This window comes from Humulus lupulus, chromosome X, assembly GCF_963169125.1.
Source record: "Humulus lupulus chromosome X, drHumLupu1.1, whole genome shotgun sequence".
Taxonomy (NCBI): Eukaryota; Viridiplantae; Streptophyta; class Magnoliopsida; order Rosales; family Cannabaceae; genus Humulus; species Humulus lupulus.
The window spans coordinates 63,228,972-63,251,522 of NC_084802.1; positions in this window are offsets into that span (position 1 = coordinate 63,228,972).

Here is a 22,551-nt window from a genome sequence, read left to right on the forward strand (position 1 = left end):
ATGCACATCAAATTTCTTTCCAATCATTCCATTCAAACCAAATAATTCCATAAGCTCACTTACTTGCTATTCTCCACTAATATAAATCATGATATGCATAAGAATCAATAGGACTATTATAGGCTTGTAACGATAGCTTAGGTAAAAGTAGTTGAAAGATGAATTTTTAAGCTCACTTTACTACAAGCACATGACCAAAACTCACCAACTTTATTTCCATAAGAATACAATCCCATAATCCCCTCTCTCACTTATTTTTTTTTCTTTAGAGAGATATATATTTATTTTTTATCCTTTTTTTTCAATAATAACTACACCCCCAAACTTGATTTTTCTTATGTACTCATATTGGGAGTGTATTGAAATATCTTTCATCAATTTTTTTCTTTTATTGTTTTCAATATATATATATTCTCTCTAGATTTTTCACTTTCACTTTCTAAACCCACTCAAATCACAATTAAACCCCATTACACATCAATCCCCATAATTATTTCTCAATCATATGCTCATAGTATATTAGGGACGGATATAACCAATAGGCAAATATTAGGCTTAAATAATGGTTTTAGAACAAAAAGGATACAGAATTAGGCTAAAAGAGGGTAGCCAAAGGATTAAGTCATTTAAGGTTGGCAAGAAAAGCTCAAACGATCCAAATGATAGCCTAAATCATATTCCTAAGCATACATGATATACTATTTCGCCTCAAATAACAAGTAAGCAAGTTCTAGAATTGTTGAAAATAATTTTCACTTTCCATTAATCATTCCACTAACCAATTTTAGCAAGCATAATCAATATCAAAAACATTAATTTAACATCATGACAAAATATTCAACAAATGTTATCTAATCTAAAATGAACTAACGAAGTGTTTAATCAAGCACACACAAAAAATTTCAGATTTCATTTTCTTTGAATTATACTCATAACATTCATTTTATTCTCATCGGCAATTGTTGTCAATTTTCATTCATGTTGGTACCAAACTAAACACACTAAAACAAAACTTTAAACATTAACATAAACATATCACACAAAACATCACTAACAGAGAAATAAGCTCCCTCCCCCAAACTTAAACTAAACATTGTCCCCAATGTTTAAAAATAAGTAAAGAAAAGAAAACTTACCTAGTGCGAATCACTTCAGAATGGTGGTGGGTCTGGAAATGGATGCCAAGGCGGTGGATAAGGGAAGTACTGCCAGTCCGCCTCTTGGTTCGACCATCTGTAAACCAGCTCGTTCTGCCTATCAACTTGAGCTCTATGAAAATCATGAAGCTCGCCTAAATAATTATGCGTGTGCTAGTTCTACCGAATGATGTAATCGAGTCTGGCCAAGTGTGGATCCGGTGGAGCCTCCAGTGCCAAATATTGAGGGTATTCTTCTCTTCTCTCATCTTTAGTTGCTCTCACTCCCTTTGTTTGATCAATGGCTGGTGTGGGCTCCTTAACTGCTTCTCCTTCCCTACCAACTCTTCCATTTCTGGGTACCGGTACTGGTGGCTCTAAGGATGGGGCATTAAATTTTCATTATAGCCAGAGAAATAACCCCCATAGCCTTCCTAAAAATATCACTAGGATATTTTGGCACCTCCCAAATCTCACACAGATCAGTAACCATGGAGTCATGCCCCAACCCAGTAGTAGTAGTCATGCGACATAAATCTGTTATGTTCTGGCGAATACTTTGCCCAATGTCAATGGAAAGCCCTGTCATAATGGCATATACCAAAAGACACCTATTAGTACCCACTTCAGACAAGTAGGTGTTTGGCATAAGCCTTGCACTCACAAAAAGAGTCCAAGCTTTAGCTACGGCATTCATTTGGTATCTTCTTAAAGTTTTGGCTCCCCATTCTGGATAACAAATGAAGCACCAAGAATACCTAAGGTCTCAACCACCTCAGTACAATTTACCTCATTATGATATGCTAATTGATAATACTCACCCTCTTCCTGAGTTAATGTATGTACATTAAATAAAGCATCAATATTATCAATAGCACATTCACCTGAAACGCCCCTAACAAACACCTTTCTATTTACAGCCCCAAGAAAATTAGCGTAAAACTCATAAACCAAAGAGCAATTGGCTTTTGGCATCTTTTCGTCCACAAACAATTTCCAACCTCAGAGTAAAATTTCATTACTAATAATATGATAAGTGTCATTAAGGTATAATTCTTCTTTAATGTCCATCCCACGCTCTTGAATAACTGGCCTTTGGGATAGCCTTTGATAAAGATCATGGGCATCCTTTTTAATGAAACAAGTGGGATCATATTCTAAAATGGGCTGAGGTGCTGGCGGATTTGGCGGGGGTTGGGGTGGTTGGGAATAGGATGAGGAAGGGCGATTAGTATTCTTTGAAGATGCTGGCTTAATGGGTTGTTTCCTTGGCCCCATACCTTCACAATTTTTCAAAAATAGCCACAAAAATTTCTACAGCACTTCCCCTAAAATTATAAAATTTCCTTACTAAAATCTCCCAAAATCATCACCCAATAAACCAACAAACAGTCCAAAAATCCCAGGCAAACTCTTAATATAAATACAATTCAAGGAAAATGACAAAACGAAAAACTTACAATCCTTGCAAGTTGAAAAATCTGCCACTTTTGATCCTCCTTCAATCTCTTACTAAACACCAATAGAACACAAATTAGGGTTAGCAAAAATAATAATGGAAGAAATCAATAAGAACTATGAAGTAGAAATGAGAAAAATAGATGAAGAAAATTTGAAATAGAGGGAAAGAGGGAAAAATTGTAGAGTTTTTTTACTTAAGGAAATGGGAGTTGAAAGAGAGAATTTGAAAAAAAAATGAGAAAAAGGTTCAGAAAAAACGAGTTTAAGCCTTCTTTATTCTATTTGACACAGGTGCGCCGCGACCCAACTTGGGCAAGTCGCGGCCTGCCTTAAACTCCTTCAGAATTTTAACTGTCCAAGCACCGCGACTCAGCTTGGCAATTCACAGCCCGCCCCAAATTCCAGAAATGCTTTCTCTCTGTTTCAGCCTAGGGTCACGACTCATTAGCCCAAGTCGCGACCTGCAAGTCGCGACCTGCAAGTCGCGACCTGCAAGTCGCGACCTGCCTCCTCTTCATTTTTTGAATTGCTCTCTGGCTTGTGTAATGTTGCGACTTGGCCCAATGACTAATTGAAAAACTCATTTTTTCACGATTTTCATGATTTTTACAACATTTATACTGCAAAATAAATAAAATAAAAATAACTCAACTTTACAAAATCCAAAATAAAATTAAATAAAATTGTCCACTAATTAAAACTCAAAACAAAAACTAAAATAAAATATAGGAATGCCTCCTATAGCGCTGTCGTTAACGTCATTTAGTCGGACGTTGAACACCCCATTTAGAGGGGTTCCAAAACCATAACTGATTTACACTTTTCCACCGGTCCTTCCAAATAATGCTTTAACCTCTGACCATTTACTTAAAAATGTCCTGTTTTCTTGCTATGAATTTGTACTGCTCCATAAGGTAACGACACAACAACTGTAAACGGTCCCGACCATCTAGACTTCAGTTTTCCTGGAAACAGTTTTAATCCAGAATTAAATAACAAAACTTTATCTCCCAGTTGGAAATCCTTTCTTATTATTCGTTTATCATGAAAAGCCTTAGAATTTTCTTTATAAATCTTTGCATTTTCATAAGCTTCGTTTCTAAATTCATCAAGCTCATTCAATTCTAGAAGCCTATTTTGCCCAGCCATAAATAAGTCAACATTCAACTCTTTCACTGCCCAATAAACTCGATGCTCAAGTTCAACTGGTAAATGACATGCCTTCCCGAACAACAACCGATATGGAGACATACCAATCGGAGTTTTAAAAGTTGTACAATACGCCCATAGTGAATCATCAAGCTTTTTCGACCAATCTTTCCTTGATGTGCTGACAGTTTTCTCTAAAATACTTTTAATTTCTCAGTTTGACACCTCAGCTTGACCATTAGCTAATGGATGATAAAATAGAGCTTTTCTATGATGAACTCCATAACGAGCACATAAATATGTGAATGATTTATTACAGAAATGACTACCTTTGTCACTAATAATAGCTCTTGGAGTACCAAACCGAGTAAAAATATTCTTATGTAGAAATTTAAGTACCTCCTTACCATCACAAGTAGGAGTTGCTACAGCTTCTACCCATTTAGAAACATAATCTACTACCAGCAAAATGTACTTATTATTATAAGATGATGGGAAGGCTCCCATATAATCTATGCCCCACACATCAAACAACTCAACCTCCAGAATTCCAGTCATTGGCATTTGATCTCTTTTGGATATATTACCAGTCCTTTGGCAACGATCACAACTCTTAACAAAGGCATTAGCATCTTTAAATAATGTAGGCCAATAAAACCCACATTGCATCACTTTTGCTGCTATCCTTATTCCCCCAAAGTGACCACCACAATGTAAAGTATGGCAATGAGTAAGTATGGAAATCATTTCTTCTTCTGGGACACATCTTCTAATCAATTGGTCAGCACAATGACGAAAAAGAATGGGCTCATCCCAATAATAATGCTTAACTTCCGAATAGAACTTTTTTAGTTGCTGCCTTGACATGTCAGGAGGCACAACCTTAGCTAATAAATAGTTAACTTAATTTGCAAACCATGGTATTTTCTCTTCACATTCAATTGAAAATAATTGTTCATCCAGAAAATTTTCATCAATTGACTCTTCTTTCACACTATGCTCGTCTTCTATTTTCAATCTAGATAAATGATCAAAAACTAGATTTTCGGTCCCGTTCTTATCACGAATTTCCATATCAAACTCTTGCAATAATAAAACCCATCGAATCATACAAGGTTTAGCATCCTTTTTAGTCATATGATACTTAATAGATGAATGATATGTCTAAACTATCACCTTATTACCAATTAAATATGGCCTAAACTTGTCAAATGCAAAGACTATTGCAAGTAATTCCTTTTCAGTAGTTGCATAATGTAATTGAGCATCATTCAAGGTTCGACTAGCATAATAAATTTTTCTAAATACCTTGTCAACTCGCTGTCCAAGAACCGCTCCTACTGCATAATCACTAGCATCACACATTAATTCAAAAGGAATTTCCCAATTTGGTGATACAACAATTGGAGCGGAGACTAATTTTTCTTTCAATGTATTAAATGTCTTTAAACACTCAGAATCAAAATCGAATACCACACCATTCATAAGTACGGTAGATAATGGCTTTGAAATTTTTGAAAAATCTTTTATAAACCTACTATAAAATCCAGCATGGCCCAAGAAGCTTCGAATCCCTTTAACAGATACTGGAGGAGGTAAATTTTCTATTGTTGATATCTTGGCCCTATCTACTTCAAGTCCATGGCGTGAAATTTTGTGGCCCAAGACTATTCCTTCTGTCACCATGAAGTGTCATTTCTCCCAGTTTAAAATTAAATTGGACTCCTCACATCTTTTCAAAACCCTTTCCAAATTAAGTAAACAACCATCAAAAGAGGGTCCAAAAATTGAAAAGTCATCCATAAAAATTTAAATACCTTTTTCCACCATGTCCGAAAAAATTGACATCATACATCTTTGAAAGGTGGCAGGAGCATTACATAACCCAAACAGCATCCTCCTAAAGGAAAATGTTCCATAAGGGCAAGTGAATGTAGTCTTTTCTTGATCCTCTGGTGCTATAGGAATTTGATAATATCCGGAATATCCATCAAAGAAAAAGTAATAAGGATGGTCGGCCAATCTATCTAACATTTGATCAATGAAAGGTAAAGGAAAATGGTATTTCCTGGTGGCTTTATTTAGTTTACGATAATCAATACAAATTCTCCACCCCCATTACCGTACGAGTTGGAATAAGGTCGTTATTATTATTGTTAACAACCGTCATACCACCTTTCTTTGGAACAACCTGGACAAGACTAACCCAAGCACTGTCAGATATTGGGTAAATTACTCCATCGTCTAACCATTTAAGAATTTCTTTCCTTACCACTTCTTTCATTGAAGGATTTAGCCTCCTTTGAGCATCAATACTAGGATTACTATAATGTGTAAGTAGATCATCTCGTAGATTGGCAAGTCAGTGTTAATCCTATGCACTGACTAATCTTAGGACTAACTTATTTTGAACATATAATCATATTTATATTCCACTGTGATTACGTCACTATAAATAAGATTAGCTATATGCTCGGGATTTAATAGAAGTTTATATTAAACAAATAATCATGAAAATAAAACATGTGAGCAAAGTGATTAACCAAGTCAAAAAAATGATTTCTATTCTTTTATTGATAATAAAATGAGATTACAAAGAATTTGGGTTTTAATTAGGGCATAAAACCCCAACAAACTCCCACTTGCACTAATTGAAACTAATGTCTTAATTCTACTAATCCCATTTCCTTGATATGGTTATCAAATGTAGCTTCTGGTAGTGTCTTTGTAAACGGATCCGCAAGATTGTCTTCAGTTACAATCTTCATAACCTTCACATCTCCCCTGGCCACATATTCTCGAATAATGTGATACTTCCTTTCTATATGTTTACTCCTCTTGTGACTTCGAGGTTCTTTCGAGTTGGCTATCGCTCATGTATTGTCACAAAACAACACAAGCAGTTTATCCATTTCTGGAATAACACCAAGATCCGAATAGAACTTCTTTAGCCAGACTATTTCCTTAGCTGCTTCTGACGTGGCTATGTACTCAACCTCCATGGTGGAATCTGAGATTGCAGACTGCTTTACGCTTCTCCAAATCACAACTCCACCCCCAAGAGTAAACACCATTCCAGAAGTAGACTTCCTATCATCGTCATCAGTCTAAAAATCTGAATCGGTGTAGCCTACAGGATTCAGAACACCACCCTTGTAGACTAACATATAATCCCAAGTCCGTCTCAAATACTTCAGGATATGCTTAACTGCTATCCAATGTTCCGGTCCTGGATTTGACTAATACCTGCTCACTACTCCCACTGCATAGCAGATATCTGGTCTAGTACACAACATGGCATACATCAGACTTCCAACTATAGATGCGTAAGGAACTTTTCTCATTGCATCTTCCTCTTCAGGAGTTTGGGGAGACTGCTTCTTTGAAAGATGAATTCCATGGCGGGACAGTAGATGTCCTTTCTTGGAATTTGTCATTGAGAAACATTCAAGCACTTTATCAATGTAAGCTGCTTGAGATGGAGCTAAAAGTTTGTTATTTCTATCCCTGATGATCTGGATACCTAGAACATAACTTGCTTCACCCAAATCCTTCATCTGGAATTGAGTGCTCAGCCAATTCTTCACATCTGATAATTTCTTAACATTGTTTCCAATGAGTAAGATATCATCTACATAAAGAACCAGGAATACCACTATTTGATTTACCTTCAGTTGGTAAACACAGGGCTCGTCAATATTTTGTTCAAAGCCATAGGTTTTGGTTATTTCATCAAACCAAAGATTCCAGGAATGAGAAGCTTGCTTAAGTCCATAGATGGACCTATTTAACTTACAAACTTTTCCTTCTTGTCCAGATACTTTAAATCCTTTTGGTTGATCCATATAAATGACTTCGTCAAGCTTTCCATTAAGAAAAGTTGTCTTGACGTCCATTTGCCAGATCTCATAGTCGAGAGCGGCTACTATGGATAGGAGGATGCGAATGGATTTAAGCATGGCTACCGGACTAAAAGTTTCCTCATAGTCCATGCCTTCTCTTTGGGAATAACCCTTTGCCACTAATCGAGCTTTATAAGTCTCGATATTTCCATCAACACCTCATTTCTTCTTGTAGATCCACTTGCACCCAATGGCCCTAAAGTCACTAGGTGCTTCCACAAGATCCCAGACGGAATTTGAGTACATGGACTCCATTTCCTGTTTCATGGCTTCGAGCCATAGTTCCTTTTCAGGGTTAGCCATTGCCTGTTTGAAAGACAATGGATCATCATCACTAGTGTCACCAACAACCATATTAGTTTCACCATCCAAACCATAGTGAACTGGGTTTCTAGAAACCCTCCCACTACGACGAGGCTCCATGACTGTTTGCTCAGGAACAGTGGTACTTTCTTCATTTAAATCGACTTGCGTCGGTTGTACATGAAGAGTGGGAATTTCATCATCAACTCGCGTTGATGACGATGGAACATTGGTTGGATTCAATTCTTTAACCATCTCCTCTAAAACTACTTTGCTACGAGGTTTAAAGTTCTGGACATAGTCATTTTCCATAAAAGTAGCATTTGTAGAAGTAAACACTTTCTTTTCTGAATGACTATAGAAAAGTCCACCCCGAGTACCTTTAGGATAGCCAACAAACATGCAAACTTCAGTTCGCGGTTCTAGCTTTCCCTCCTTTTTGCTCAGGACGTGAGCGGGACACCCCCAGATTCTATAATGGCGTAAACTAGGTTCACGACCATTCCAACGTTCTAAAGGTGTTTTGGGGATTGATTTTGACGGCACGACATTGAGAATGTCATTCGCGGTTTCAATTGCATGGCCCCAAAATAAAGTTGGTAGAGTTGAGTAATTAAGCATGCATCTAACCATTTCCAATAAAGTTCTGTTTCGGCGTTCCGCTACACCATTTTGTTGCGGAGTACCTGGGGCAGTAAGTTGTGATAAAATCCCAAGTTCAGTTAAATGATCTTGGAACTGCATATCCAAATATTCTCCACCCCTATCAGATCGCAAGATCTTTAACGCTTTACCTAATTGGTTCTGAGCCATTGCTAGGAATTCCTGAAACTTTGAAAATGTTTATGATTTTCTATGCATTAGGTAAAGACATGAGTATCTAGAGTAATCGCCAATGAAAGTGACGAAATACTCAAAACCACCCCTGGCTTGTACATTCAAAGGTCCATAAACATCTGAATGCACAAGACCAAGTGGTTCTTTGGCCCTATCACCCTTTGCAGAGAATGGACGCTAGGTCAGTTTTCCTTCTAGACAAGATTCACAGACAGGTAATTCACCTAAGGTGAGTTCCCTCAAAGGTCCGTCCTTTGTAAGTCTTTGAATACTATCATAGCCAATGTGACCTAGTCTCAAGTGCCATAAATACGTCATATTATTGTTATCGGTCTTATGACATTTATTGGTCCTAGGTTTAGCTACTTTGAATAAATCATTGTTAAAAGCGAGGGGTTCGTTAGGTCGCAGAATATAAAGCCCGTTTTCCAAACATGCAATACACAATTGTGATCCATTGAAAGAAATAGATATATTAAAACTTGTGAAAGTCATAACAAATCGTTCTAATTGCAATATGGAAACTGAAATTAAATTTCTTCTAAAATCCGGAATAAAAAATACATCTTTTAAAATTAAAAATTTATTTCTGAACTTCAGACGAGCTCTTCCTCTAGCTTGGACCGCAACGAACGCTCCGTTTCCAACTCTAAGCTTTAAGCCACCTTCGTTCACTTCCTCCCACGATTCAAGAAACTGTAAAGAGTTACAAACATGGTTAGTAGTTCTAGAATCAATAATCCAAACGGATTTATCATTCTCTAAAACACATGTTTCCAAGATAAATGAACTATAATCATTACCTTTGTTTTTCGCTGCTAGAATCCTAGGGCAATCTCGTTTCCAATGCCCCTTCTCTTTGCAGTGAAAGCACTTATCTTTACCTCTCTTGTTTTTCTTGTTCTTCCCCTTAGGAGTCTGTGCACTTGGTTGTGCACTCATCTTTGCAGCATTTGCAGGCTTGGGGTTGTTTATTTGTCCATTTTCCTCTTGTTTCCAGCTTTCGAAGACGAAGCTTGGTTAGCTTCAGCCTTAGCTAGATGAGCAGCAACATCAGTAGTCTTATTTTCACCTCCTTTACTAGGTCCACCCATGACAGGTTCAATAATCTGAAGCTCGTTCATGAGCTGCGTCAGACCATAGTTGAGTTGATCACGAACGTGTAGACACGGTGCCATCCGAGAATTCAAGGTGCCATAACTTACGTTCGGAGACGGTGTTATCCAAGCATTTACGGTGCTATCAAGAACATGTGGAGACGATGCTCGTTCTAGGGATTCCTCAATCATGACGAACTCGGAGTTGTCACCAATCAACTTTATGTTGATATTCTGCTTCCAATTAAGGAAGTTTTTTCTAGTGAGTTTCTCCATCGAAAGTTGAGAAAGGATGGGAGTATACACAGACACTACTTAACTTAAAACTACAAATTATTAATAAAATAGAAATCAATCACATTTGCTCAATAAAACTTCTATTCACACAAATTTCAAGAAATAGCACAACATATACCAAAATATGTAAGATATGAGAAAAAATACCAAAAACAATCATATCTCTATTTCTTTAGGTTTTTAACTAATCTATGATATCCTTGTCCCGGTTGGCGAGAGTCAAAAATACCACTAGTTAAATAGAGTTGTAAACTCATTTAATAATGAACACCACTATTAACAACCTACTATTCGATCAAAATAAGAAAACAAATCTCTTATTTTATGAGCTAGACCCACGGTTTCAATAATCATAGATTTAGTCCTAGTAGTCACCGTAGGGGTGAGTCTAGTAGAATTGGACCTATAATTATCTATCTTTTGAAATCTAACCTAGTCAAAATAGCTAACGAACACCTTCCGTAGGGGGACAAATCAAAGCGCCTCGAGGCCCCATTAAGCTATTGACTATGTTAAACCAATGGTGGAGATCGAATAAAATTCTTTACAAAAAAAGCTCATTATAAAATTAAAAATAGTATTTTTATTATTTATTTTTAGAAAATTAATGACTATGGTTTTCCCAAAAAAAATTAAATAGATTAAAAATTTTAAAACCAAAGTTCTATAATTTCTTATTAATTCTAAAGTGTCACATTGAAACAAATTCAATTAATTTAGAATTAATTTGTTGCTAATCAATATTTAGGTGTAACTAATATAATGAACCTATACAATTAAGTCCAACTCGGGTAAATAGGTCTTAACAATTGGGCTTGTATGGAGGAGGGCTGGGTTCAGTATGTCGTTCCCACTACAAAGGCCCCCTATCTTCCATACAAGGTCCAAAAGACAAGAATTTAAACATTCGTTTTATTAATTGATTAGGCCCATTATAGTCATGAAAAGCAAATGGGCATTCACAAGTGGAATCACCCACAAGAGAGGAATTTAAACTTTACATTTTCTAATGGGCCCAAATAAAACCTATCATTTTATGAATATTTTATTTGGCAAAATACCATATATCTAACAAACATATGGGGCAATATATGCATCTAAGCTCAATTGCAAAAATACCACATATAGTGCAAACAGACATGTTATAATTGGATGAGCCTAATCATGTTACTATATGAGCAATTCTATGAGTTTATACAAAAATACCACAATTTATTTCATTTGCAAAAATACCACAATTAATTATCTAGAATTTATCAAAAAAATTCAAATTAATTAAATTTTTACAAAAAATAAGTCAATTTAAATGAAATTTATCAACAATTAACAATAGTTAATTTAAATTTCATTTATCAACAATCAACTTGGTTTTAGGTTAATTTAAAAAAAAATATTAATTTAATTTAAATAGGATTTATCAACAATTAACCAAAGTTAATTTAAATCCTATTTATTAAAAAATATTTTATTAATTGGCTGAAAAAATGATATTTTTCAAAATTTAACAAATTTTAAATTTTAAAATCAATATATTAACTATTTTCCAAAATATCTTGTGTTGTTACAACTATTTGCTAATATTTTAACCATTTTAAAAAAAATAAAATATAAATAGTTATAACAATCCTAAAATATCTCAAAATAGTTAAACAAATTCAAATATCTATAAAAATATCTAACTAACAATATTCAAATTTCAAAAAATTTAAATACTAAAAACTATAGAATAAAAAGATATTTATATTTTCAAATAAAGATTTTAAAAAAATCAAGAATTTAAATGAAAATATCTAAAATATGTGATATCATAATTCTAATATTTTAATATATTAAAAGATTTAAAATTAAGTTGTTAGTCTATTTTGAAATTTGAATTTGAATCTTTATAGAAAATATTTAATTATTTAAATCCCAACTAACAAAAATATCTTTATTTTAAAAAAAATTAAATGATGAAACAAAAAAGATATTTTTGGTTTTGATTATAAATAATTTATTTCTACAAATTTTAATTTAAAAAAAAATATTTTTGAAAAAAAAAATGGATGAATAGTACCCGTGGTACTGTTCACGGGTACTGTTCATCGTGCTGGTGTGCGTGGGCGCGCGGGTGGCGCGCGCTCGCATGAGAGCCAGGCCAAAATTTTCCAAAAAAAATTTTGAGCAATTTTTCAAACTAAAATTATTTTCTAATTAATTTTTAACATGTTTTACACAAAATAAAGCATATATAAAAATTAATAGCATAGAAAACACAACAAAATAACTTAAAAATTACTAAAATTCACATAAAATCAATATGCTTCATAAAAACATGAAAACCATCCAATTATTCAAACATATCAAATAATACAATTTTAAACATGTTCATGCATGAAAATAAATATTACCAAAGGCTCTGATACCAGTTGTTGGATTAGCTTATACAGGATCTTTATTTATTTTCATGTATATCTAATATTAAACAAATTAATACGAGATAGCCTAAGACATGTTTCTAAAATTGAATTCAAAGAGAAACAAAGAATAGAATACTTACAGTATACGCAGCGGAATTAAAGAGTCATTCCTTCAGTTTCTATAACTCTTGTATCCTCTCTGTCGCAGAGTATTATCAAGAAACTGAACCGATCTTCTATTTTCTTCACAATCTTCCAATGTGTCCTTAGAACCACCTAGACTAGTGTGGGAAATTCTCGACTAGTGTGGGCAATTCTCAACACATGAGATAGATATAGAGAGAAGAAGAGAAAATAACAAAGTGGCTTAGAAAAGGACTTGTGTTTAGAGAGAATCTAAAACTATTAGAAAATCTGACTTGTGACTTATCAAACTTATTATTGACTTCTCTCTAAGCACTCCTTTTATAGACTCCTGGCCCAAGTGTATGCATCGAGGGTCCTAGTCATAATAAACTTTTTTTCCCCAAACAGATCTCCCGCATGATTATGCTTATGAGTATGAGCCCTATGTTAATGACGATTCAGTTTCCCATTTGGGTGCTGATGATGGTAGAGTTGAGGGGTGCAGTAGTTCTGATGATAATTTTGAGGACTGGTTAGCCATGCTACATGTGGAGCAAGTTGAAAATGGTCATGTACGACCCGAGCCAAGACTTCAAGAAAGCTAAGGACGCATGACTTTTGGATTAAAGAATAGTCATCCACATATATAGGACGATGGGAAAAGATGGAATTCTCCAGCATATATTGCTGAAGATATCCCATGCCCCCTCTTATGTTATTCCTACATCATCTGGAGTGAGTTGTGGAGTAATAGAGGTTGGGCAAGTTTTTGAGAACAACTTGGAGTTGAAGACGAAGGCCCACTTCTATGCAATGAAGCAGAACTTCGAGTTTGTGGTGAAGAAGTCAAGTACTGAAGTTTGGTATATCACTTGCAATGATTTTGATTGTGGGTGGAGAATGAGAGGGAAGAGAATGCCTAAAGCTGATATGTTCGAGATAACTCGTTTCACCAGTAAACACACTTGCTCACTTAAACTCCGACATAAAGGTCACCGCCAAGCTGCACCTTGGATTATTGGGAATTGCATAAAGACAAAATATCATACTGGATCAAATGTGTACATGTCAAACAACATAAGAGAACACATAAAGAATGATTACATCATTGAGCTGACATATGGAAAAGCTTGGAAATTTCGAGAGAAAGCTCTTACGTATGTCAGGGGGACACTTGGAGCGTCCTACCAGAAGTTACCATCATACATGTTCATGCTCTAACAGAAAAATCCAGGGACATTGACAGGTCACCAACATCGTATAGCTAGGAGCATCCCTTTCTGTCCTGACATACAATTTCAAAGAATTCTCGCTCGTCTAGTCAAGGCTTGAGGAGTGGGATGCATGCCACCTGCATTGGAAAGAAAACAAGAAAGTTAAAAATTCTTGAAGTTGATTGGTATAAAGTAAAAGGTTTTTGGATATTTTTAATTTAAAATAACTTACATGCTTCTTCCCAAGTATATCCTTCATGTTAATGTGCTTCGGTTGGTCTATGCTCTCCCATTGTAGCATCCTAGGGAACTTCACTTCGCCTGGCTTGGCGTATGTATTTGCTAAATCGATGATGACCTCGTAAGCCTAGTATTGTAAGGTTGGTGGATATCCCCTGCATGTGTACTTCGACTCAACATGCACACACTAAGAAGATTCCCCCTCTTTGCTCTTCTTAACCTTCTTAGTTGGTATTGTAGCACCAATAGATTTCATATCTTTGCTCAACTATATCACAGTTATATATGTTATCCAAAAAACAGGCATGGATGACATGACAGACATTTAGTACACGTGGCTGACACCTGGCGGAAGTCTTGTTCGACCATCGACTAGAAAGATTTCCGTGGCGCAACGCTCAATCGTTATATACGACCAGCTTGGTCGTATACTTGTTATATTTGGAGAAAATCTTATGCAGTTATGATCATATCCGAAATTGTCTCCCATGATTTCCTGAGTATCCGATTATTTAGGAAAGAATATCTGTAACAAATTAATGTAATCTTCCTTGAGCCTATAAATAGAGAAAAATAGCTCAAGGAAGGGACTTTTTTGAACTTTTTACTTCTAATTACTGGAGATTAGAGATTTACGAGTGAATTAGAGCTATCACATTCGATATACTGTTTTGTTCTTCAGAGGTTGGTGAAACTCATTGAACCCTAGTTCTTTGATCATTCCTTTGAATTTTAGATCAATAATAGTTCAAGTGGATGTAGGTTATTACTAGATTCTGGGGCCGAACCACTATAAATTCTTGTGTGCTTTATTGTTTTTGTCATCATTCTCATTTCAACATATCTGTCTACATCAAGCATTTTTGACTCTGTGTCAGTTGACCAAAATCAGGGTCAACATTCTGGTGCTTTCATTGAGAGCTTGATATAATATTGTTGAAGTTTCAATGGCGAAAACAACAAAGAAGACTGGACAGACGGCTAGCGCTGCACCATCTCAACCGCCTCCTCCCCCAAACATGGCTGAGAATGAACTGGATTCCGAGACGTTGAGGAATACCCTGAGGGTATTGCAAGATGAACTGGCCAATCTGAGGGCCAGCCAGGAGAGTGCTGCTGAGTTTATGGCGCGGCAGCAACAAGAAATTGAGCGACAGCGCCAGGAATTAAGTGAAAGGCAGGTGGAGATGGACCGCCGTCAGAGGGAGGCCATGGCAGCCCTCGAAGCAGCCTTACAGTTGGCTAGAAATCAGGCTGTACCTGCCTCGCAACCTGATCAACCTACAAATGGCCCGCCACAAAGGGGTCCCAATCCTAGCCCGTCTATCCAGCCCGCGAGCCCCCAAAGGCCCGAGCAGCCACCGATGACTCAGGACGACGTCCTGCTGAGGGATCCTGAGGTACAGCCTCCATCCCAGGCTAGTCGCAGCAATCCCCTGCAACCAAGGTAGAATAAGGCCGGGTAGCCGCCCCGCAATCCTAGACGCCATAGGGGCGAAGAGCCAAACCCTCCGAGCAGAGGACAGCGTCCTTTTGGCAACAGAAGGAACTCAGAGACAGGCTCTACGGTCCGGGGGCCCCCACGGAATGATAATGCACGGGGACCTATCGACCAACGCAGGCCACCCTCTAACGCTCGGGAGGTTCCAGCCCGGGAAGGCAACTGAGGGAACAGTCGATCCCATCGTAGCCAATCAAGATTAAGAGATGGCCATGATTACAATGAGGTCGACTCAGGCAGAAGAAATGTCGGTCGGAGAAATGAAGATAGAGGTGGGGGGAGAAGCCCACCACCTAGGGATGACCAACCCGAAAGACGTGACGCTGGGGGGCAACCTAGGAAAAATAACGTCTTTAACCATCTTGGAGCTAGCGAGCAGCGGCGAAGGGACGAAGATTTAAGAGATATACTCAACGATCGCAGGGAACGACACGATGAGTACATTCCCCCAACAGCAGCAGAGGCCCCGGCGATTCCTGGCGCCGTGTAGGCCCAGATAGATGCCCTCAACCAGGCAGTGCAACAGCTGGTCGGGGGAAGAACATCTTATATCGATCACGATAGGAGAAAGGGCACTCCTTTCGTTTAGAGGATAGCTGTGGCAGAGACTCCTAGTAAGTTTAAAATGCCCACACTTACGAATTTTGACGGGTATTGTGACCTAGTATCTCATGTCAACAAGTTTGAGATACAAATGGACATTCAGAAAGTGTCCGAAGACGCTCGGTGCAGGATCTTTCCTGCAACACTTTCTGATGCTGCACAGGAGTGGTTTTTTAAATTTCCTCCTGCAAGTATAGTTTCTTGGGAGATGTTCGTAAAGGAATTTTACGGAAAATTCTATGCGAGTCGTGTGCACCCAACTGAGGCAAATCAGCTGGTCGAAATACGCCAGCAAGACGGAGAACCACTGAAAGATTACATCCAGCATTTTATGCGAGCAGCTGCTGGAGCAAAAACAGTGGGAGACGAAGGCAAGATGATGGCCATAACTGCAGGGGTTAAGCGCCGCATGCCTCTTTGGAACAGCCTCATAAAGCATGGAGTCAGGACTACTCAGGAATTTTTGGATCGAGCTGATCGATACATCTCGAGGATGCCATCGCTAGTGAAGGAAAGCCCCCAAGCAAGGATAAGGGGGCTGCCGAGCCCACCAAAGCCGCCAATGGGTCAAAGCCCAATGGTAACGGAAAAGGCAATGGGAACGACAATGGCAATGGCAAGAATGGGGGGAAACGGCCGCATAATGAGCCTTCCACCTCTGACAACAAACGAGCCAAGGGTAATCGTTATGAACCTCGGTTCACTAACTATACCGCCCTTATTGAGTCTCGGGGAGAGGTGTATCAGGCCACGAGTTCTAGTGTGCCTTATAAAAAACCTGCCCCCATTCGAAAGGATATTTCGAAGAGAGACACTACCAGGTTCTGTCGTTATCACAACGACTACGGACATGATACAAATGAATGCAACCAGCTGAAGGATGAAATTGAGTTCCTTATTAGACAAGGACACTTGAGAAGATATGTACGGGCCTCGGGAAAAAGCCCAACTCCGAGTAGCTGCGTACCAGCAAAAGGTCGCCCGGTATTTTAACTCAAAAGTGAAAGAAAGAAAATTCAACGTCAGAGACCTAGTACTACGACGAGTTTTCTTAAACACCCGCGACCCAACTGCTGGAGTGCTCGGACCAAACTGGGAAGGACCTTACCAGATTGAGGAAGTCCTTCATCCAGGCACCTACAAGCTTGCACGCTTAAATGGAGATCTCGTTCCACGCTATTGGAACGGAGAACACCTGCGCAAGTATTATCAATAAACAGTCCTTTTTAAAGGACTGGCTTGTATTAATTTTTACTTTTTACAAGTTTCGAAAAAGGGTTAGCCATGTTATATGGCTAATCGCTTATAAGTGTAAGATCTTTTTAAGATCACCCGTAAAGACATGTTTAATCCATTTTTAATACGAGAATTATAAGGGACTATGTGCAGCCAGTCATTCTTGCCAACCTTTGTAAATTTATTTTTACAAGTATTTGTTCATTACGTGTGTTGTTTTGCTGTATTATAAGTGTTACATTTCCTACCGAGCAGTAATGTTCGTACAGGCCATGGTCAAGGCAAGTGACCAAGGACCTAAAACTCCTCAGTCACTTGGGGGGCATATAAGGTACATCGATAGCAAAGCATACCAAAAAAGTATGTAAACACATGAACAAAATGAGTGAAAGCATGCTACGGTACTTAGAGTCTTTTTCAAAATTTATATTTTGTTAAATCAAGCCAAAGTACTATGCTAAGTTCGGTCATGCGAACAGATGTTATAATAGACAGGAATATTATAATATCATAAGGCATTCTTTTACACCGCAAGCATTATTGCTTGGATGTAATTGTCCAAAGTAAAAGGAAAGTTTGCTGCCCATGCAGCAAAATTAAAAATTATAATTTAGTCTTTACATCATGACCCGTGGGTCGTGTAATTAAAGAAAAATAAAAAAGTTTAAGGAGCATTAGGAGCAGGAGGGTTTTGCTCAGCATTCTGGTTGCCCGCGTCCTCGACAACTTCTCCTTCCTCCGCGCTAGCAGCAGGCTGAATGCTTGGGGCGGCAGGTACTCTGGCTCCTTCTTCAGCAGCCAACCGAGCAGCATAGCGGGCTAACTCGGCGTTCCTGGCATCCTCTGGAAGGTAGTTGAAGTTGGAACTTCGGTTGTGTTTCCAAAAGTCGTAGAAACACCAAAGTGTCGCATTTTTGTACCTCTCCAGATCTTTAGCATTGGTGAGCTTCAACTGCTCCACCTGGCTCTGGAGGACAGCAATAGTCGCATCCTTAGTGAGGTGTTCCTCCCTAAGCTTCTTGACTTCACGCCAGTGAAGACGGCTCGACTCCTGGTAGTCATCCCTTGCCTTCCTAGCTGCCTCCAAAGCAGCTTGCTTCTTGGACAACTCTGCCACCGCATCATCCTTCTACTTGGTGACCACCTCAAGCTCCCCAGAAAATCTGGCCTCCGCAGCATTGAGCTCCTCAACAACCGCCGACCGAGCCTGCTCGATAGTAGCAGTGGCACGGGTGCGAGCAGCGGTTATGGTCAGCATGGCCTGCAGTCAAAAAGTAAAAGTTAGGCTACATTACAAGAAGAAAAAATAATAGCCAAAACTGCAAAGAATACTTACGCTGGCCACTTCGTTGAGAGCCCTGTTGAGGATCTGGTCGACCCCCATATTCTCAGCCTCGACCATTGCCTCCCTGCAACGGTCATGCTTTAGGATGTGCGCAAGGCGATCCTTAGCTGATCGCAGGGAACGGCTCGAGAGTTTGGCCCCAGGAAGTTCTGCTTGTGGGGCTTGTTCTTTTTGTGCCACGTGCGAAGGGTTGGCAGCTGGGGCAGTCTCCTTCTCAGCAGAAGGTTAGGCAGAAGGTTGGGCTACGGGTCCATCCTTAGAAGGATCATTTGTTCGACCCTTCTTGGCCGGAGGCGCTTGACTCAACTCGTCGTCTTGCCTCCGGACCGTCTTCTTCCGGCGGACCAGAGGGACTTCCTCCTCCTCCTGAGTCTGATATAAATCGAAAACGTTGGGAGAAGCCATTTCTGCAGGAAAAAGAAAAACATGCAGACAGTAAGACAAAGGCAGATAAAAAATCATGGCAAATCAGAAAAGAGGTCACAAAGTTTAATACCCGAGCTACAACTACTGGTCGCTATACTACTGACTCTATTAGCATACACTCACTATCTGGCACGAAGAAGTCTAGCCCTAGATTTGGAGTATACGTAAAATTGCCGTCCCCGTCAAACAAATGACAGGGAATTGGCAAGCTATTTAAAAGCAAGATAACAATACCGTTTTCGTCTGAAGACTCATCCAGGTCTATGATAGACTCTGTTGCCTTTTGTTTCCCCTTGCCTTGGGGCGCAGAAGGCCTCTCTGCTGAAGGGACACCAGTGGGTTCCCTTATCGTAACCCCCGTTGGCCTCCTTCGGGGAGGAGACGCCGAAGGTTGCTGCTCGGGATCCCCCTCGGCCGTGGCATCTACCACCACGGGTCCCCTTGTTTCATGGCGAGGAGCCAGGAGGCCAGATAGCCTAAGATTTTCATCGGCGACCAGGGACTTAATGCTTTTTTCAGCGTCTGCCATCCTGGGCAGTGCGTTGGACCTCAACACCATGTCTGGTGTTGGGTTTGGACGTAACCATGGTCCTGAAAGGCACAATATACTTTAGAGAAGTGCAGAAGAGTTTGCTAAGGAAAAGTATCGACCAGTGAAAGGTAGCAGTTACCTCCTCGAGAGAAGGCCAGGTTGTTCATAGTCATGTCTGGCGTGAGGAAATACTCTCTATTGTACTGCCCCACATTGGAAATATGAGTAGTGTTACTCAGGAACGTTCTGCTTGTTTCCTGGTGACAGAGATGGAAAAAGCCCGTCCCGTATTGTTGAGGGTTGGACTTAAGTTCAAAGAGGAAGTTGACCTCATGAGGAGTGGGTTCTGGCCATTTTTTGAGTTTATAAAGGATATAGAGTGCGGCCAGCATTCTATACCCGTTTGGGGTAATTTGAAAGGGGGCAACACCAAAGTAGTTGGCCACCCCCTGGTAGAAAGGATGTAGAGGGAGGATAGCCCCCGCCTCTATGTGATACCTGGACCAAGCGCTATAGACGCCCCCAGGCAGGTTAGCTCTTTGGTCAGTAGCAGGGATTGTGAGATTAACCCCGGTAAGAGGATACTTCCTACGATAATTGGCAAGCATTCGGGGAGTCACCTGGCTGGTAGGAGAGAGATACCACTCGACATCAGGAAGGTTTTGATGCCGAGGATGAGCCCTAACTTGAATACGAGGGTCTGGGGCAGCATTTTCTCGACCACTGGTCGAGGGAACCCTAGCCTGCGAATCAGGCTGGGCAGGAGAATTTGGATTGTTTTCAAGGTTTGGTTTTTTCTTGCCTGGAGACTTAGAACGGGCCATTTGAGGTGGTGATGGTTGAGGTCTAGAAGAAACTCTGGAAAATGGAATCTCGTGAACTCGGTCGGTCGGTTGTTCTTCGCCTTCAAGCAGCTGTGCAAGAAGATCGTCGTCGATGGGCCGCTCACCTCCCCACAAATCTGACATTAAAATCTGCGAACAGAAGAATGGGGAGGTGAGGATGAAGAATTTTGAAAGTTTTTTAGAATAACGCTGGTCGAGTGTAAAAGTTAAGTTTTTATACTATAGCATTCTAACAAAAAACTAACTTTTTCCGCACGAACAGTTTGAGAAACAGATCAAAAAGTGAAAGCAAAAAGTTTTTTGAAAAAGCTTTTTCAACTCCTTTTAGGGCGGGAAAAACTTGGTTCTTCGACTGGCATAAAAATTGAATTTTTACTTTGGTTTTATGTCCTAAAGTCGTGATCTCAACTATCAAACTAACTCGTAACTCCTTAATGGCAGAGAAATATCATTCAATACAGTATCACCCATTAAACCCCCTATTGTCATGCATCTCAACCCAGAAATAAATGAAATCAACAGTTAATTCACAGAAGCATGCACGACAAGAATATAGAGCATAAAAGTTCTGAGACTTACCAGAAAAAAGATCGTGGAGATTTGAGAGAGTTTTCGAGCGTCGGATAACTCACGGACTGAATCTTGAAACGACTGGAAGACGGTCTCCAGAAGAAAATGGAAGCTCAGATTTTAGGGTTTCTTGAAAGAGTAATAGCTTGCGTAAAAAGGAAAAGAAGACTTTGGAGAGACTATATATATTTTTGTCCGTGGCATTAAAATGGAGTAATCATTAGTTTCCTCTTTTTCGAAGCATGGGGAAGGGTGATAGCCGTCGAAAGGTTACTTGGGAACCGAAAAGCCGTGATTAGACAATGGTAGGTTACTTTTCCCAAGATTACACGAATTACTTTGACAGGTCTGATGGGGTAATCGAAGGGTCGTTTCTTTAAAAGTTTATTTATTGCTCGTAATAAATAAACTTGGGGGGCAAATGTTATCCAAAAAACAGGCATGGATGACATGGCATACATTTAGTACACGTGGCTGACACCTGGCGGAAGTCTTGTTCGACCATCGACCAGAAAGATTTCCGTGGCGCAACGCTCAATCGTTATATACGACCAGCTTGGTCGTATACTTGTTATATTTGGAGAAAATCTTATGCAGTTATGATCATATCCGAAATTGTCTCCCATGATTTCCTGAGTATCCGATTATTTTGGAAAGAATATATGTAACAAATTAATGTAATTTTCCTTGAGCCTATAAATAGAGAAAAATAGCTCAAGGAAGGGACTTTTTTGAACTTTTTACTTTCTAATTACTGGAGATTAGAGATTTACGAGTGAATTAGAGCTATCACATTCGATATACTGTTTTGTTCTTCAGAGGTTGGTGAAACTCATTGAACTCTAGTTCTTTGATCACTCCTTTGAATCTTAGATCAATAATAGCTCAAGTGGACGTAGGTTATTACCAGATTCTGGAGCCGAACCACTATAAATTCTTGTGTGCTTTATTGTTTTTGTCATCATTCTCATTTCAACATATCTGTCCACATCAAGCATTTTTGACTCCGTGTCAATTGACCAAAATCAGGGTCAACAATATCGAATGAGAGGGATCCTCATGGATACTTGTAAAAATACTCTAAATCCTTCACCATCAACAATGAATATCGCCAAATAGTACCCTCCGTCTTGGTGGCCAAGAGTATCCCCTCCACAAAATAAACCAACCTAAGCTTCCACAAATTCTCTAATGCATTGCACATGTTAAACGCTCATTTCAACATTAAGAACTTAATGTCTTTATCATGTTCCACATTGAAATATGTCTCGATGATACGAAAGGACGTTAAATGGGGTTGTAGCTCAGACGCAAGTGGTGGACAGGAGCAAT